This window comes from Ambystoma mexicanum, assembly GCF_040938575.1.
Source record: "Ambystoma mexicanum isolate Mex_15411 chromosome 12 unlocalized genomic scaffold, UKY_AmexF1_1 Mex_chr12_unloc.2, whole genome shotgun sequence".
Classification (NCBI taxonomy): Eukaryota; Metazoa; Chordata; class Amphibia; order Caudata; family Ambystomatidae; genus Ambystoma; species Ambystoma mexicanum.
The window spans coordinates 7,721,248-7,738,960 of record NW_027182323.1 but is presented as its reverse complement, the minus strand read 5'-3'; the positions used below and the strand labels follow the sequence as shown (position 1 = coordinate 7,738,960).

Sequence of the window (17,713 nt, the reverse complement as noted above, 5' to 3'; positions counted from 1 at the left end):
CGGCGGAAACGATTGCATGTCAGTTTAGTCTGGATTTTCCAAGCTGTGTTTGGGGGACATGTTGCAGGACTTTTTTGTGGCTCGCTCCCCCACTCTTGCAATGCTGTATACTCCCCTGGGGTCAGGAGTGGCAGGGAGCGGTGTGTGGGGGTCATCTCCAAAGAATAAATGACACACCTGAAAGTTATTTGCATGGCCAGTCACTGACAGATTCCGACCTGCATTCCAGAACACCTAATTTTCCAGAAGCGCTCCTCTGAATTTGAAATGTGCAAGTCCCCAGTTTGAAACCAGATAAGAGTGCCCAATGGGTTAATGGACTGACTTCAGACCTCTCTGTATAACCTGCAGGCCACACATCCAGTTCTGGTGAGACTCCGATGCATGTTTGCTTGATAGGCTGGGAACTTTAGTCATCTCGCCTGGTCTCGAGAAGTTGCCCTGTTTGATTCGCAGCACAGAAAACTTATCAGCACTGACATTAAGCTTCACATATTTTCCTCATGTCAGTCGGGTGCAGAGAGACACGTTTGTATGCTGTGGGTTACCGAGGTAAGAGTGCACAAAACATAGGCACAATTGATAGTGGGCTTGCAGGCACTTGGAGGGGCACTAGGCGTTGGGTGACCATGCATGGCTCCACTTGTAACACACTTTTCAAAACTGTCCATCAGCCACCAAAATGCAACCTCCCCCCAAACAAAAGTTGAGAGTTGCTCAAACCCTGTATTTATACCTCAGGGGATTCAGGGCACTGTAGTTTGCATCTCATTTCCTTCACTGCTGTCAGGGGCGGACTGCCCTATCGGACGTTCTGCCACCGGCAGAATGCAATTCGGACTCGGGATGGCCTGGGGCCAGTTTTACAAGCCACCCTGGGGCCAGTTTGGAATATAACATTATTTTTGCGATTGAGTAACTTAAGTTACTTTAGGCAAGGTAATGTTACATATTGCTCTGAGTTACTCGCCGCCGCACAGCTGATGGAATGCAGAAGGCATCCATCAAAGTAGGTTAACACTTAGTAAGTGTTAACTTTGCTTTGATGAATGCACACAATAGCTGAGGCCGTGATGGGCAGTGTGTGTCCCCAGCCATCTGCCGGTGTGGTGCCAGGTTAAACACCAAATTGTAACAAATTGTCCTGGGGGTTGGGAGGGAGAGAGCTGAGAGCTCGCCTTCTGATATGGGCGGTTCCTGTCCTGTGTTGTGTGCATGTTTGTTTTGGGTTAGGGTGGTGCGCGGGGTGACCTGCCTAGTGTATAGTCCTCCTCGCTGTGAGCGTCGGGGCAGCGACCAGGCAACTGCCAGGGGCCTGGTGCTGCAATGTGGCTTGGGCTGGCTTGGCAGTCAATCACGTGAGCGGACCGCATGTGCATGGTGTATTGTGCTGCTGGGTCTGGGTGCGGTCGGTCACTCACCACGACAGCCCCCCGCACATTTGGTAAACAAGGAAGGAATTTTTGACATGGAGTAGCAGCCTGCAGGCCTCTGGCCCTCTGGCTATTGCAAAGCAAAGCACATGCAACTTGCAAGTGTAACAACAGCGACAAGGCCTCTATCCGGAGCTACAGCAGGCCAACAGAAGGCTCCGCCTAGCTCAACCCAGCTCTGCAACCCAGCCGAGGTGGACAGCAGAAGACATTATTTGTGCATGCACGTGGGCCGACGTGATCACAAATAGTAAGTAAAGATAAAAACATAAAATAAAGGGGCCAGTGCCCGGCCAGGTCATCTACCCTTTATAGCTTTTTTTACTCTGGAGGACTGGACTGGGCTTGTAGACCGTCTGCAAGCCCAGTACTCGAGGCCCATCCACTCCATGCAAAGACCCCTGCTGTTAAGCAACTTAAATTAACTAGTGATTGCCCTGAAGCTGCTGCCGTCTGAAACCTCTTTAAAATGAATAGAAAGGACCCGGCTACTTCTTGAAAAGGATAGATGTGCTGAAGGTCAAAAGGAGAAAGAAAGCAGAGCAGCCATCCATGCCATAGACCCGTTGAAGCATTGCTTCATTTAGAAGTCACTGTAGGCATGCCGCTAAGAGCACACCGTTTATTTTGCAGTTTTGCTTGCTTTGTACTTTTATTCTCTTGTTACTAGTATTCCTAGTGCTACCAGTAAATCTAAAAATATATGTATTTGTTAAAAATGAACCTTTATTAAGTTAACTGAATGAACAAGAAAATAATTCCCAGCACCAGATAGCAGAGTGTGTATAACTGAAATGACATACCCAGCGGGTAAACTGCCCAATGTACACATACTTCAATGGAACATGACATCATGAAAACATCCTTTTTGACAGAGTGAAATGTCCCAGTAACAATCTATATATCTTAAAGAAATATGTGCCCTAAGATCCCATTCCCTTATCTTTTACATTTCTAACAGTGAATACGCTAAAGTGTACGCATGGCAGAGTTCAATGATTTGTTTGATCTAACACAACTGTCTGTTCCATTCTGTATAGTTCAGGAAATCATGCTCCGAGTTTAGTTTCTTTTTCAAACAATTAAGTTCCATTGTGCGGCTGGCCCTGCCCATTTCTGTAACTCTCTCTCTGTAGGATCGTGCAGTACATGGAAGTGCGTGTAAACGGACTACATGCCTCCACACATTCTGCGTGTTTTATGTTCATTTAAATCGGCCGAGACGAGGTCCATGACTGCAGAGATGTTTTGGAGAGACTAACCCACCCTGTGCTGGTATCAATTTGCGACGCACATACACACTGCATATGCATACAAATATTTTTTTTATTTCTAAACTTCCCTTTTTCCTGCAGTGATCTTCTTTATGGTTGGTGCAGGTCAGCAACACAGCACGCTCCACCTGATGACTGATATCTTGAAATATGCACCAAAAGTAGTTGCTTTATGTCACTAATCAAATTTTTTCAACATCGCTTTCATGGACAACGAGCAGATGAGGCATTCCAGCAATTATTAATCGACTGATGCATCAGGTCCGGTTCTCTGGGGAGAGTACCTTGTGGTTAGCCTGGGGCAGGTAGACAGATTGGAGAATGGTGGTTCAATGTGTATGCTTCTGATGAAAAAATAAGTTGAATTAGTGCTTGGAAATGCAGGGCAAAAGATTAGATCTGTTCAGTTTTAGGTCTCTTGAAACGTGGCTCGTTCATTCAACGCCGAGCACACTCCACACAGTTTTGACCTAGCACAGCCAGTTTGATGCACCCTTCTTCCACCACTACTGCTGTAAGGGCCAGCCGTGTGCTGGAGGATCTGAGAGTTGATGGCAATGGGAACTTTGCAGGCATAGAGTCCCTGTCTATTGCCGCTCAGCATGTGAGTGCGCTTTACGTGGAAATGCCCCAGAAACTGCAGGCACATGCAGTTCACTGCAAATTTTGCTCAGTCCTGTGAACGAGACTGTAAATATGGAGCCAGAAAGTGCATTAATGTATTATCCTAATTATGTGCCTTTTTTAAGTGGACTCGCTTAACAGAGCAAAGCACATAAGCATCATTGAGACACAAAGTTTACATATTTACTCTGCTGCTCTTATGATGCATCTATCTGTGTGCCAGCAACAGAGCTTCACCAACCAAAAAGCACCTGTTTAAAAGAAAAACCCTCTTCAAGGTTCATGAATTCCCACCTGAATTCTTTTATGCGCTACAGAGTGCCTTGACCAATGGATAGATGAATGGATGGATGGACGGCATAGGTTGGTGTATATAGTAATGGATCCATGGATGGATGGATGGGCAGGAGGAAGTTGGGCCAGCTGGAATTTTGTGACAATGAATCTCCATATCAGTGTTTATTGCACAACTTATTTTGTTGCATGTGTTAAATCACTGAAAGTACAGTGTGTTTATATAGATTTTTCAGGTTGCCATTATCTCACCTTCTGGGACGTATAGCTTACTATTCAGGATGTGAAAATTAAAGCCACAAAATATTCTTTTGGCTTAACATGTTGCTATACGGATTTACATGTTGTCATGTGGCTCGATTATGCCATTTCTGTTTTTTGTAAGTAAACTCTATAAGACATTATTACTGAAGGCCTTGAAATCCAAACTATTTGTACCCAGTCAAGCTTGGAAGGTATGTGATCAAATTTGAAGAGTGGCGCTTAGCGTTCAGCCAAAGTTTGTGATCCTCCTAGTCCATTCCACCCACCCCCCTCCAACAGCTGTTTGGCCATCCCACTCCCTCCTTTTTGGATGCAGCCAGAGTACCACTAGTTTCGTATTTCCACTTCCACCACTGCACACATCACAGTCCCCAGAATTGTACTGCACATGCATTAATCCACTCCTTTTCATGCATAGCGTGTTCTTGCAGGGGTGAGTTGTCGGATTGGCTTGGGGTCCGCGGTGGCACCAATGGAGAGTGGTAGATTGAGGCAGCGTGGGCCAGCCCAGGTACTCGCATTCACAACGTGGGGTGTATCTGTGATTCTTCTGTAATGCCGGGTGATGCCTGTGCGACACACAACCTAATTCAACAGATTCCTGCGGCAGGTGTGTTCACCCACTGGATTATCATACCGGTGCGTGGCCTCGAGCATAACGTGTTCTTGCAGGAGCTATGCCCTGCAAGTTCAGAGAGTTGTGGTATCGCCAGCGGTAACAGGTGGCCCCAACAAAGTGTGGGAGTTGTTGGCAGTGTGTGCCAGGTACTCAAGACCAGCTTACAGGATGTGAGCTGCCTCTGTAAGGCAGGTCACACCTGATACCATAACATGCCTCCACAGATTTCTGCAGCAGGTGTAGTCGCCCATTTGGTTATCTTACCGGTGCATGCAATGTTGTGAATTGACGTGATTCACGGATGCTGGTTTGAGGGCCCCTCTTTTTGAGGCGAAGGACTGGCCACTTTTCTTTTAGGTGCCCGGCCGTCTTTCTTGTCCCAGTCCGAGCCTGACTGCTATATGACAGCTTTTACGCACTCTCGTGGTCATGCAGGAAGCTGATCAGCAGGCAAACCTTCCCTCCAGCATCCCACCAGAAAATGGAGGCTGGCTCCATCCCTGGATCTATACCGCAAGGGATGCAGGCCATTCTAGTATACATCACATTTCCTTCACTGTTGACAACTTTCTGCGCCGTCTAGCGGTGAAATTCGATCAGCATGACTAACTCCCCTCACCCTCTCTGGTTGTAGACGACTTTTTCTGCAAGGGAAATCACCTTCAGTAAAAATGTTTATGGGTGAAATGAGCTCAGCAGGTGTTCTACTTTTCAACATTGTTGTTTTTTATCCGATTCTGTAGTATTGTGGCAAGTTTTAGATGCAGAATCATTAGCATATGCAGAACAAAATCGAATCTGAAAACTATTATTGGTAGTCTTAAGGAGAGTTTGAATGTAATGATAGCAGTGACAGCATGGAAGCCAATATACATAAATGCAATTGGCCTGGGTTTCTGGTATAAGCCGTGTTGAGGTACACAACGACAGTGCCTTCTTAGCGCAGTAGGCAGCGCGTTAGTCTCATAATCTGAAGGTCGTGAGTTCGAGCCTCACAGAGGGCATTTACTTTTGACTATTCATTAGAATTAACTGCTTCGGGCCTTTTCAACCTTTACTTTTAAATATTATTCTCCTTCGGCTGTTGTGCAGATCCATGAAATCACTGCACATTCTCACTCCAATTCATCCATTCGTAAATCAAGTCATCCATTAATAAATCACATTAATTGCAGTAACAGTGGCCTGGTTTTCGATTAATCTCAAAGGAACGCGGGATTACCAGCTCATGTCATTCAAAGTGCAGGAGAAAGATAGTTTGTGCTCGTGTGTAAAAAAGCATGTGATCCAGGCAACGTATGGTGCCGCACTCAAACCAATATATATGGATCCGGGGGAATCTCATCACGGATTACGTTGAAGGTTGACAGGAGATTTCAAAAAATGAATTCCCAAAATCACACAGGTCTGCCATTTTCTTGATATCCACTCCTGTCAATAAGAATGGTCCAGTGCCTTTGAAAGCCTACCGGTTAGTTATCAAGGCAACCTATAGATTCAAGAAAGCATCCCATTTTGGGTCCGAGAACAAGACAACTGCAGTTGCTTCATCTGAGCTGTACATTGAAACACAACACAAAAACCAAAGTCTAGCATCATCTACTCTCGAGGCATTATGTACTAATGTGCTTTAAATGGGCGGGTACTTGCCAGCCCAGAGTAGCGGCATGTCTTTTATCGGAAAGACTATGGTGTTCCTTACGAGTTTGCCGGTAAGCCGCCAACAGCAAACACAGCTTACTGCTTCCACCGCCCGATATCCCGATATTACCGGGATATTGCAGCTGGCGCAGTCACGGTAAGTGCCCATTGAGAACCACTGAATCACTGGCACCGCTGTTAACGGTGCCAGTGATACAGTGAATTCACTGCCGGCAGGGGCCTGAAAATGAGAAACAGTTCAAATGTTTTTGCCTTGAAAACAGGCAAAGACTTGGATAACTCTCTGCAACTTAATTTTGGGCTTTGAGCTACAAAATAACTAATGTCCCCTCATTACTATTCACTGACGATTACAAAGAGATGTTAAGTGTTCAAATACCACGGTGGTCGCTCTTTTCTGCCTGAGCGGGGTTGTTTACCTTGCTTGTCACACAGCCATCCTGAGATCACCGACGAGATATGAGAGAAGAGAGGCACTGCATTTTATTGCCGGCCCATACAAACCCAGAGATTTCTTGCTCTTCCCCAGGTACTCGGAGGCTGGCTCCAACCCTGGATCTATACCGCAAGGGATGCAGGCCATTCTAGTATACATCACATTTCCTTCACTGTTGACAACTTTCTGCGCCGTCTAGCGGTGAAATTCGATCAGCATGACTAACTCCCCTCACCCTCTCTGGTTGTAGACGACTTTTTCTGCAAGGGAAATCACCTTCAGTAAAAATGTTTATGGGTGAAATGAGCTCAGCAGGTGTTCTACTTTTCAACATTGTTGTTTTTTATCCGATTCTGTAGTATTGTGGCAAGTTTTAGATGCAGAATCATTAGCATATGCAGAACAAAATCGAATCTGAAAACTATTATTGGTAGTCTTAAGGAGAGTTTGAATGTAATGATAGCAGTGACAGCATGGAAGCCAATATACATAAATGCAATTGGCCTGGGTTTCTGGTATAAGCCGTGTTGAGGTACACAACGACAGTGCCTTCTTAGCGCAGTAGGCAGCGCGTCAGTCTCATAATCTGAAGGTCGTGAGTTCGAGCCTCACAGAGGGCATTTACTTTTGACTATTCATTAGAATTAACTGCTTCGGGCCTTTTCAACCTTTACTTTTAAATATTATTCTCCTTCGGCTGTTGTGCAGATCCATGAAATCACTGCACATTCTCACTCCAATTCATCCATTCGTAAATCAAGTCATCCATTAATAAATCACATTAATTGCAGTAACAGTGGCCTGGTTTTCGATTAATCTCAAAGGAACGCGGGATTACCAGCTCATGTCATTCAAAGTGCAGGAGAAAGATAGTTTGTGCTCGTGTGTAAAAAAGCATGTGATCCAGGCAACGTATGGTGCCGCACTCAAACCAATATATATGGATCCGGGGGAATCTCATCACGGATTACGTTGAAGGTTGACAGGAGATTTCAAAAAATGAATTCCCAAAATCACACAGGTCTGCCATTTTCTTGATATCCACTCCTGTCAATAAGAATGGTCCAGTGCCTTTGAAAGCCTACCGGTTAGTTATCAAGGCAACCTATAGATTCAAGAAAGCATCCCATTTTGGGTCCGAGAACAAGACAACTGCAGTTGCTTCATCTGAGCTGTACATTGAAACACAACACAAAAACCAAAGTCTAGCATCATCTACTCTCGGGGCATTATGTACTAATGTGCTTTAAATGGGCGGGTACTTGCCAGCCCAGAGTAGCGGCATGTCTTTTATCGGAAAGACTATGGTGTTCCTTACGAGTTTGCCGGTAAGCCGCCAACAGCAAACACAGCTTACTGCTTCCACCGCCCGATATCCCGATATTACCGGGATATTGCAGCTGGCGCAGTCACGGTAAGTGCCCATTGAGAACCACTGAATCACTGGCACCGCTGTTAACGGTGCCAGTGATACAGTGAATTCACTGCCGGCAGGGGCCTGAAAATGAGAAACAGTTCAAATGTTTTTGCCTTGAAAACAGGCAAAGACTTGGATAACTCTCTGCAACTTAATTTTGGGCTTTGAGCTACAAAATAACTAATGTCCCCTCATTACTATTCACTGACGATTACAAAGAGATGTTAAGTGTTCAAATACCACGGTGGTCGCTCTTTTCTGCCTGAGCGGGGTTGTTTACCTTGCTTGTCACACAGCCATCCTGAGATCACCGACGAGATATGAGAGAAGAGAGGCACTGCATTTTATTGCCGGCCCATACAAACCCAGAGATTTCTTGCTCTTCCCCAGGTACTCGGAGAAGAGCATGAAAACCCAGAGACCCTGGGACAATCCCCAAGGTTTGATAGGTCTCGGTGGGGCACATAACACGCCAAATGGGATTGTGGATGCTTGGGAGTTCGGAAGGGCAAGGACAGTGTCCTGTGAAACCATTTTGTGAAGTTGTCCACCCTAACAACGAGGGTTTTGCCATTCGACCAACAGCACACGGCAAATAGGTGCCCATGTCCCACCTCGTTTTGGGCTGCTGCATCAGATGCAGCCTGGAGCGGTGAGGGACATGGACACCAGACAGTGTTGCATGCTCTGACTTCAGCTCCAGTCCTGCGCGCATTTACTAGTCTGAACTTCTGAAAGAAGTCAGGTCATTTCTTTCCGGGGTCAGAGTGTACGACTCCAGAAAGAAATGATTTGACTAATTTCTGAAATCGGACTAGTGAATGCGCTCAGGGACTTAAGAAAGTAAAGTTCTAGCTGCAGCGCACACGCCGTTGTTTATCAAATGGCGCGGCGGAAACGATTGCATGTCAGTTTAGTCTGGATTTTCCAAGCTGTGTTTGGGGGACATGTTGCAGGACTTTTTTGTGGCTCGCTCCCCCACTCTTGCAATGCTGTATACTCCCCTGGGGTCAGGAGTGGCAGGGAGCGGTGTGTGGGGGTCATCTCCAAAGAATAAATGACACACCTGAAAGTTATTTGCATGGCCAGTCACTGACAGATTCCGACCTGCATTCCAGAACACCTAATTTTCCAGAAGCGCTCCTCTGAATTTGAAATGTGCAAGTCCCCAGTTTGAAACCAGATAAGAGTGCCCAATGGGTTAATGGACTGACTTCAGACCTCTCTGTATAACCTGCAGGCCACACATCCAGTTCTGGTGAGACTCCGATGCATGTTTGCTTGATAGGCTGGGAACTTTAGTCATCTCGCCTGGTCTCGAGAAGTTGCCCTGTTTGATTCGCAGCACAGAAAACTTATCAGCACTGACATTAAGCTTCACATATTTTCCTCATGTCAGTCGGGTGCAGAGAGACACGTTTGTATGCTGTGGGTTACCGAGGTAAGAGTGCACAAAACATAGGCACAATTGATAGTGGGCTTGCAGGCACTTGGAGGGGCACTAGGCGTTGGGTGACCATGCATGGCTCCACTTGTAACACACTTTTCAAAACTGTCCATCAGCCACCAAAATGCAACCTCCCCCCAAACAAAAGTTGAGAGTTGCTCAAACCCTGTATTTATACCTCAGGGGATTCAGGGCACTGTAGTTTGCATCTCATTTCCTTCACTGCTGTCAGGGGCGGACTGCCCTATCGGACGTTCTGCCACCGGCAGAATGCAATTCGGACTCGGGATGGCCTGGGGCCAGTTTTACAAGCCACCCTGGGGCCAGTTTGGAATATAACATTATTTTTGCGATTGAGTAACTTAAGTTACTTTAGGCAAGGTAATGTTACATATTGCTCTGAGTTACTCGCCGCCGCACAGCTGATGGAATGCAGAAGGCATCCATCAAAGAAGGTTAACACTTAGTAAGTGTTAACTTTGCTTTGATGAATGCACACAATAGCTGAGGCCGTGATGGGCAGTGTGTGTCCCCAGCCATCTGCCGGTGTGGTGCCAGGTTAAACACCAAATTGTAACAAATTGTCCTGGGGGTTGGGAGGGAGAGAGCTGAGAGCTCGCCTTCTGATATGGGCGGTTCCTGTCCTGTGTTGTGTGCATGTTTGTTTTGGGTTAGGGTGGTGCGCGGGGTGACCTGCCTAGTGTATAGTCCTCCTCGCTGTGAGCGTCGGGGCAGCGACCAGGCAACTGCCAGGGGCCTGCTGCTGCAATGTGGCTTGGGCTGGCTTGGCAGTCAATCACGTGAGCGGACCGCATGTGCATGGTGTATTGTGCTGCTGGGTCTGGGTGCGGTCGGTCACTCACCACGACAGCCCCCCGCACATTTGGTAAACAAGGAAGGAATTTTTGACATGGAGTAGCAGCCTGCAGGCCTCTGGCCCTCTGGCTATTGCAAAGCAAAGCACATGCAACTTGCAAGTGTAACAACAGCGACAAGGCCTCTATCCGGAGCTACAGCAGGCCAACAGAAGGCTCTGCCTAGCTCAACCCAGCTCTGCAACCCAGCCGAGGTGGACAGCAGAAGACATTATTTGTGCATGCACGTGGGCCGACGTGATCACAAATAGTAAGTAAAGATAAAAACATAAAATAAAGGGGCCAGTGCCCGGCCAGGTCATCTACCCTTTATAGCTTTTTTTACTCTGGAGGACTGGACTGGGCTTGTAGACCGTCTGCAAGCCCAGTACTCGAGGCCCATCCACTCCATGCAAAGACCCCTGCTGTTAAGCAACTTAAATTAACTAGTGATTGCCCTGAAGCTGCTGCCGTCTGAAACCTCTTTAAAATGAATAGAAAGGACCCGGCTACTTCTTGAAAAGGATAGATGTGCTGAAGGTCAAAAGGAGAAAGAAAGCAGAGCAGCCATCCATGCCATAGACCCGTTGAAGCATTGCTTCATTTAGAAGTCACTGTAGGCATGCCGCTAAGAGCACACCGTTTATTTTGCAGTTTTGCTTGCTTTGTACTTTTATTCTCTTGTTACTAGTATTCCTAGTGCTACCAGTAAATCTAAAAATATATGTATTTGTTAAAAATGAACCTTTATTAAGTTAACTGAATGAACAAGAAAATAATTCCCAGCACCAGATAGCAGAGTGTGTATAACTGAAATGACATACCCAGCGGGTAAACTGCCCAATGTACACATACTTCAATGGAACATGACATCATGAAAACATCCTTTTTGACAGAGTGAAATGTCCCAGTAACAATCTATATATCTTAAAGAAATATGTGCCCTAAGATCCCATTCCCTTATCTTTTACATTTCTAACAGTGAATACGCTAAAGTGTACGCATGGCAGAGTTCAATGATTTGTTTGATCTAACACAACTGTCTGTTCCATTCTGTATAGTTCAGGAAATCATGCTCCGAGTTTAGTTTCTTTTTCAAACAATTAAGTTCCATTGTGCGGCTGGCCCTGCCCATTTCTGTAACTCTCTCTCTGTAGGATCGTGCAGTACATGCAAGTGCGTGTAAACGGACTACATGCCTCCACACATTCTGCGTGTTTTATGTTCATTTAAATCGGCCGAGACGAGGTCCATGACTGCAGAGATGTTTTGGAGAGACTAACCCACCCTGTGCTGGTATCAATTTGCGACGCACATACACACTGCATATGCATACAAATATTTTTTTTATTTCTAAACTTCCCTTTTACCTGCAGTGATCTTCTTTATGGTTGGTGCAGGTCAGCAACACAGCACGCTCCACCTGATGACTGATATCTTGAAATATGCACCAAAAGTAGTTGCTTTATGTCACTAATCAAATTTTTTCAACATCGCTTTCATGGACAACGAGCAGATGAGGCATTCCAGCAATTATTAATCTGCTGATGCATCAGGTCCGGTTCTCTAGGGAGAGTACCTTGTGGTTAGCCTGGGGCAGGTAGACAGATTGGAGAATGGTGGTTCAATGTGTATGCTTCTGATGAAAAAATAAGTTGAATTAGTGCTTGGAAATGCAGGGCAAAAGATTAGATCTGTTCAGTTTTAGGTCTCTTGAAACGTGGCTCGTTCATTCAACGCCGAGCACACTCCACACAGTTTTGACCTAGCACAGCCAGTTTGATGCACCCTTCTTCCACCACTACTGCTGTAAGGGCCAGCCGTGTGCTGGAGGATCTGAGAGTTGATGGCAATGGGAACTTTGCAGGCATAGAGTCCCTGTCTATTGCCGCTCAGCATGTGAGTGCGCTTTACGTGGAAATGCCCCAGAAACTGCAGGCACATGCAGTTCACTGCAGATTTTGCTCAGTCTTGTGAACGAGACTGTAAATATGGAGCCAGAAAGTGCATTAATGTATTATCCTAATTATGTGCCTTTTTTAAGTGGACTCGCTTAACAGAGCAAAGCACAGAAGCATCATTGAGACACAAAGTTTACATATTTACTCTGCTGCTCTTATGATGCAGCTATCTGTGTGCCAGCAACAGAGCTTCACCAACCAAAAAGCACCTGTTTAAAAGAAAAACCCTCTTCAAGGTTCATGAATTCCCACCTGAATTCCTTTATGCGCTACAGAGTGCCTTGACCAATGGATAGATGAATGGATGGATGGACGGCATAGGTTGGTGTATATAGTAATGGATCCATGGATGGATGGATGGGCAGGAGGAAGTTGGGCCAGCTGGAATTTTGTGACAATGAATCTCCATATCAGTGTTTATTGCACAACTTATTTTGTTGCATGTGTTAAATCACTGAAAGTACAGTGTGTTTATATAGATTTTTCAGGTTGCCATTATCTCACCTTCTGGGACGTATAGCTTACTATTCAGGATGTGAAAATTAAAGCCACAAAATATTCTTTTGGCTTAACATGTTGCTATACGGATTTACATGTTGTCATGTGGCTCGATTATGCCATTTCTGTTTTTTGTAAGTAAACTCTATAAGACATTATTACTGAAGGCCTTGAAATCCAAACTATTTGTACCCAGTCAAGCTTGGAAGGTATGTGATCAAATTTGAAGAGTGGCGCTTAGCGTTCAGCCAAAGTTTGTGATCCTCCTAGTCCATTCCACCCACCCCCCTCCAACAGCTGTTTGGCCATCCCACTCCCTCCTTTTTGGATGCAGCCAGAGTACCACTAGTTTCGTATTTCCACTTCCACCACTGCACACATCACAGTCCCCAGAATTGTACAGCACATGCATTAATCCACTCCTTTTCATGCATAGCCTGTTCTTGCAGGGGTGAGTTGTCGGATTGGCTTGGGGTCCGCGGTGGCACCAATGGAGAGTGGTAGATTGAGGCAGCGTGGGCCAGCCCAGGTACTCGCATTCACAACGTGGGGTGTATCTGTGATTCTTCTGTAATGCCGGGTGATGCCTGTGCGACACACAACCTAATTCAACAGATTCCTGCGGCAGGTGTGTTCACCCACTGGATTATCATACCGGTGCGTGGCCTCGAGCATAACGTGTTCTTGCAGGAGCTATGCCCTGCAAGTTCAGAGAGTTGTGGTATCGCCAGCGGTAACAGGTGGCCCCAACAAAGTGTGGGAGTTGTTGGCAGTGTGTGCCAGGTACTCAAGACCAGCTTACAGGATGTGAGCTGCCTCTGTAAGGCAGGTCACACCTGATACCATAACATGCCTCCACAGATTTCTGCAGCAGGTGTAGTCGCCCATTTGGTTATCTTACCGGTGCATGCAATGTTGTGAATTGACGTGATTCACGGATGCTGGTTTGAGGGCCCCTCTTTTTGAGGCGAAGGACTGGCCACTTTTCTTTTAGGTGCCCGGCCGTCTTTCTTGTCCCAGTCCGAGCCTGACTGCTATATGACAGCTTTTACGCACTCTCGTGGTCATGCAGGAAGCTGATCAGCAGGCAAACCTTCCCTCCAGCATCCCACCAGAAAATGGAGGCTGGCTCCATCCCTGGATCTATACCGCAAGGGATGCAGGCCATTCTAGTATACATCACATTTCCTTCACTGTTGACAACTTTCTGCGCCGTCTAGCGGTGAAATTCGATCAGCATGACTAACTCCCCTCACCCTCTCTGGTTGTAGACGACTTTTTCTGCAAGGGAAATCACCTTCAGTAAAAATGTTTATGGGTGAAATGAGCTCAGCAGGTGTTCTACTTTTCAACATTGTTTTTTTTTATCCGATTCTGTAGTATTGTGGCAAGTTTTAGATGCAGAATCATTAGCATATGCAGAACAAAATCGAATCTGAAAACTATTATTGGTAGTCTTAAGGAGAGTTTGAATGTAATGATAGCAGTGACAGCATGGAAGCCAATATACATAAATGCAATTGGCCTGGGTTTCTGGTATAAGCCGTGTTGAGGTACAGAACGACAGTGCCTTCTTAGCGCAGTAGGCAGCGCGTCAGTCTCATAATCTGAAGGTCGTGAGTTCGAGCCTCACAGAGGGCATTTACTTTTGACTATTCATTAGAATTAACTGCTTCGGGCCTTTTCAACCTTTACTTTTAAATATTATTCTCCTTCGGCTGTTGTGCAGATCCATGAAATCACTGCACATTCTCACTCCAATTCATCCATTCGTAAATCAAGTCATCCATTAATAAATCACATTAATTGCAGTAACAGTGGCCTGGTTTTCGATTAATCTCAAAGGAACGCGGGATTACCAGCTCATGTCATTCAAAGTGCAGGAGAAAGATAGTTTGTGCTCGTGTGTAAAAAAGCATGTGATCCAGGCAACGTATGGTGTCGCACTCAAACCAATATATATGGATCCGGGGGAATCTCATCACGGATTACGTTGAAGGTTGACAGGAGATTTCAAAAAATGAATTCCCAAAATCACACAGGTCTGCCATTTTCTTGATATCCACTCCTGTCAATAAGAATGGTCCAGTGCCTTTGAAAGCCTACCGGTTAGTTATCAAGGCAACCTATAGATTCAAGAAAGCATCCCATTTTGGGTCCGAGAACAAGACAACTGCAGTTGCTTCATCTGAGCTGTACATTGAAACACAACACAAAAACCAAAGTCTAGCATCATCTACTCTCGGGGCATTATGTACTAATGTGCTTTAAATGGGCGGGTACTTGCCAGCCCAGAGTAGCGGCATGTCTTTTATCGGAAAGACTATGGTGTTCCTTACGAGTTTGCCGGTAAGCCGCCAACAGCAAACACAGCTTACTGCTTCCACCGCCCGATATCCCGATATTACCGGGATATTGCAGCTGGCGCAGTCACGGTAAGTGCCCATTGAGAACCACTGAATCACTGGCACCGCTGTTAACGGTGCCAGTGATACAGTGAATTCACTGCCGGCAGGGGCCTGAAAATGAGAAACAGTTCAAATGTTTTTGCCTTGAAAACAGGCAAAGACTTGGATAACTCTCTGCAACTTAATTTTGGGCTTTGAGCTACAAAATAACTAATGTCCCCTCATTACTATTCACTGACGATTACAAAGAGATGTTAAGTGTTCAAATACCACGGTGGTCGCTCTTTTCTGCCTGAGCGGGGTTGTTTACCTTGCTTGTCACACAGCCATCCTGAGATCACCGACGAGATATGAGAGAAGAGAGGCACTGCATTTTATTGCCGGCCCATACAAACCCAGAGATTTCTTGCTCTTCCCCAGGTACTCGGAGAAGAGCATGAAAACCCAGAGACCCTGGGACAATCCCCAAGGTTTGATAGGTCTCGGTGGGGCACATAACACGCCAAATGGGATTGTGGATGCTTGGGAGTTCGGAAGGGCAAGGACAGTGTCCTGTGAAACCATTTTGTGAAGTTGTCCACCCTAACAACGAGGGTTTTGCCATTCGACCAACAGCACACGGCAAATAGGTGCCCATGTCCCACCTCGTTTTGGGCTGCTGCATCAGATGCAGCCTGGAGCGGTGAGGGACATGGACACCAGACAGTGTTGCATGCTCTGACTTCAGCTCCAGTCCTGCGCGCATTTACTAGTCTGAACTTCTGAAAGAAGTCAGGTCATTTCTTTCCGGGGTCAGAGTGTACGACTCCAGAAAGAAATGATTTGACTAATTTCTGAAATCGGACTAGTGAATGCGCTCAGGGACTTAAGAAAGTAAAGTTCTAGCTGCAGCGCACACGCCGTTGTTTATCAAATGGCGCGGCGGAAACGATTGCATGTCAGTTTAGTCTGGATTTTCCAAGCTGTGTTTGGGGGACATGTTGCAGGACTTTTTTGTGGCTCGCTCCCCCACTCTTGCAATGCTGTATACTCCCCTGGGGTCAGGAGTGGCAGGGAGCGGTGTGTGGGGGTCATCTCCAAAGAATAAATGACACACCTGAAAGTTATTTGCATGGCCAGTCACTGACAGATTCCGACCTGCATTCCAGAACACCTAATTTTCCAGAAGCGCTCCTCTGAATTTGAAATGTGCAAGTCCCCAGTTTGAAACCAGATAAGAGTGCCCAATGGGTTAATGGACTGACTTCAGACCTCTCTGTATAACCTGCAGGCCACACATCCAGTTCTGGTGAGACTCCGATGCATGTTTGCTTGATAGGCTGGGAACTTTAGTCATCTCGCCTGGTCTCGAGAAGTTGCCCTGTTTGATTCGCAGCACAGAAAACTTATCAGCACTGACATTAAGCTTCACATATTTTCCTCATGTCAGTCGGGTGCAGAGAGACACGTTTGTATGCTGTGGGTTACCGAGGTAAGAGTGCACAAAACATAGGCACAATTGATAGTGGGCTTGCAGGCACTTGGAGGGGCACTAGGCGTTGGGTGACCATGCATGGCTCCACTTGTAACACACTTTTCAAAACTGTCCATCAGCCACCAAAATGCAACCTCCCCCCAAACAAAAGTTGAGAGTTGCTCAAACCCTGTATTTATACCTCAGGGGATTCAGGGCACTGTAGTTTGCATCTCATTTCCTTCACTGCTGTCAGGGGCGGACTGCCCTATCGGACGTTCTGCCACCGGCAGAATGCAATTCGGACTCGGGATGGCCTGGGGCCAGTTTTACAAGCCACCCTGGGGCCAGTTTGGAATATAACATTATTTTTGCGATTGAGTAACTTAAGTTACTTTAGGCAAGGTAATGTTACATATTGCTCTGAGTTACTCGCCGCCGCACAGCTGATGGAATGCAGAAGGCATCCATCAAAGAAGGTTAACACTTAGTAAGTGTTAACTTTGCTTTGATGAATGCACACAATAGCTGAGGCCGTGATGGGCAGTGTGTGTCCCCAGCCATCTGCCGGTGTGGTGCCAGGTTAAACACCAAATTGTAACAAATTGTCCTGGGGGTTGGGAGGGAGAGAGCTGAGAGCTCGCCTTCTGATATGGGCGGTTCCTGTCCTGTGTTGTGTGCATGTTTGTTTTGGGTTAGGGTGGTGCGCGGGGTGACCTGCCTAGTGTATAGTCCTCCTCGCTGTGAGCGTCGGGGCAGCGACCAGGCAACTGCCAGGGGCCTGCTGCTGCAATGTGGCTTGGGCTGGCTTGGCAGTCAATCACGTGAGCGGACCGCATGTGCATGGTGTATTGTGCTGCTGGGTCTGGGTGCGGTCGGTCACTCACCACGACAGCCCCCCGCACATTTGGTAAACAAGGAAGGAATTTTTGACATGGAGTAGCAGCCTGCAGGCCTCTGGCCCTCTGGCTATTGCAAAGCAAAGCACATGCAACTTGCAAGTGTAACAACAGCGACAAGGCCTCTATCCGGAGCTACAGCAGGCCAACAGAAGGCTCCGCCTAGCTCA

The 17,713-nt window shown here is 46.5% G+C and overlaps 3 non-coding genes across 3 annotated transcripts; all 3 read left to right on the top strand.

The window, feature by feature from the left end:
• The first annotated feature begins 5,439 nt into the window (after positions 1-5,439).
• On the top strand, positions 5,440-5,512 carry TRNAM-CAU (transfer RNA methionine (anticodon CAU)). The gene has a single exon. It is a non-coding gene; the product is annotated as a tRNA-Met (tRNA).
• Positions 5,513-7,153: 1,641 nt separating this feature from the next.
• Positions 7,154-7,226, top strand: TRNAM-CAU (transfer RNA methionine (anticodon CAU)). The gene has a single exon. It is a non-coding gene; the product is annotated as a tRNA-Met (tRNA).
• A 7,125-nt stretch (positions 7,227-14,351) lies between these two features.
• Positions 14,352-14,424, top strand: TRNAM-CAU (transfer RNA methionine (anticodon CAU)). Its single transcript has one exon. It is a non-coding gene; the product is annotated as a tRNA-Met (tRNA).
• Positions 14,425-17,713: the final 3,289 nt, after the last annotated feature.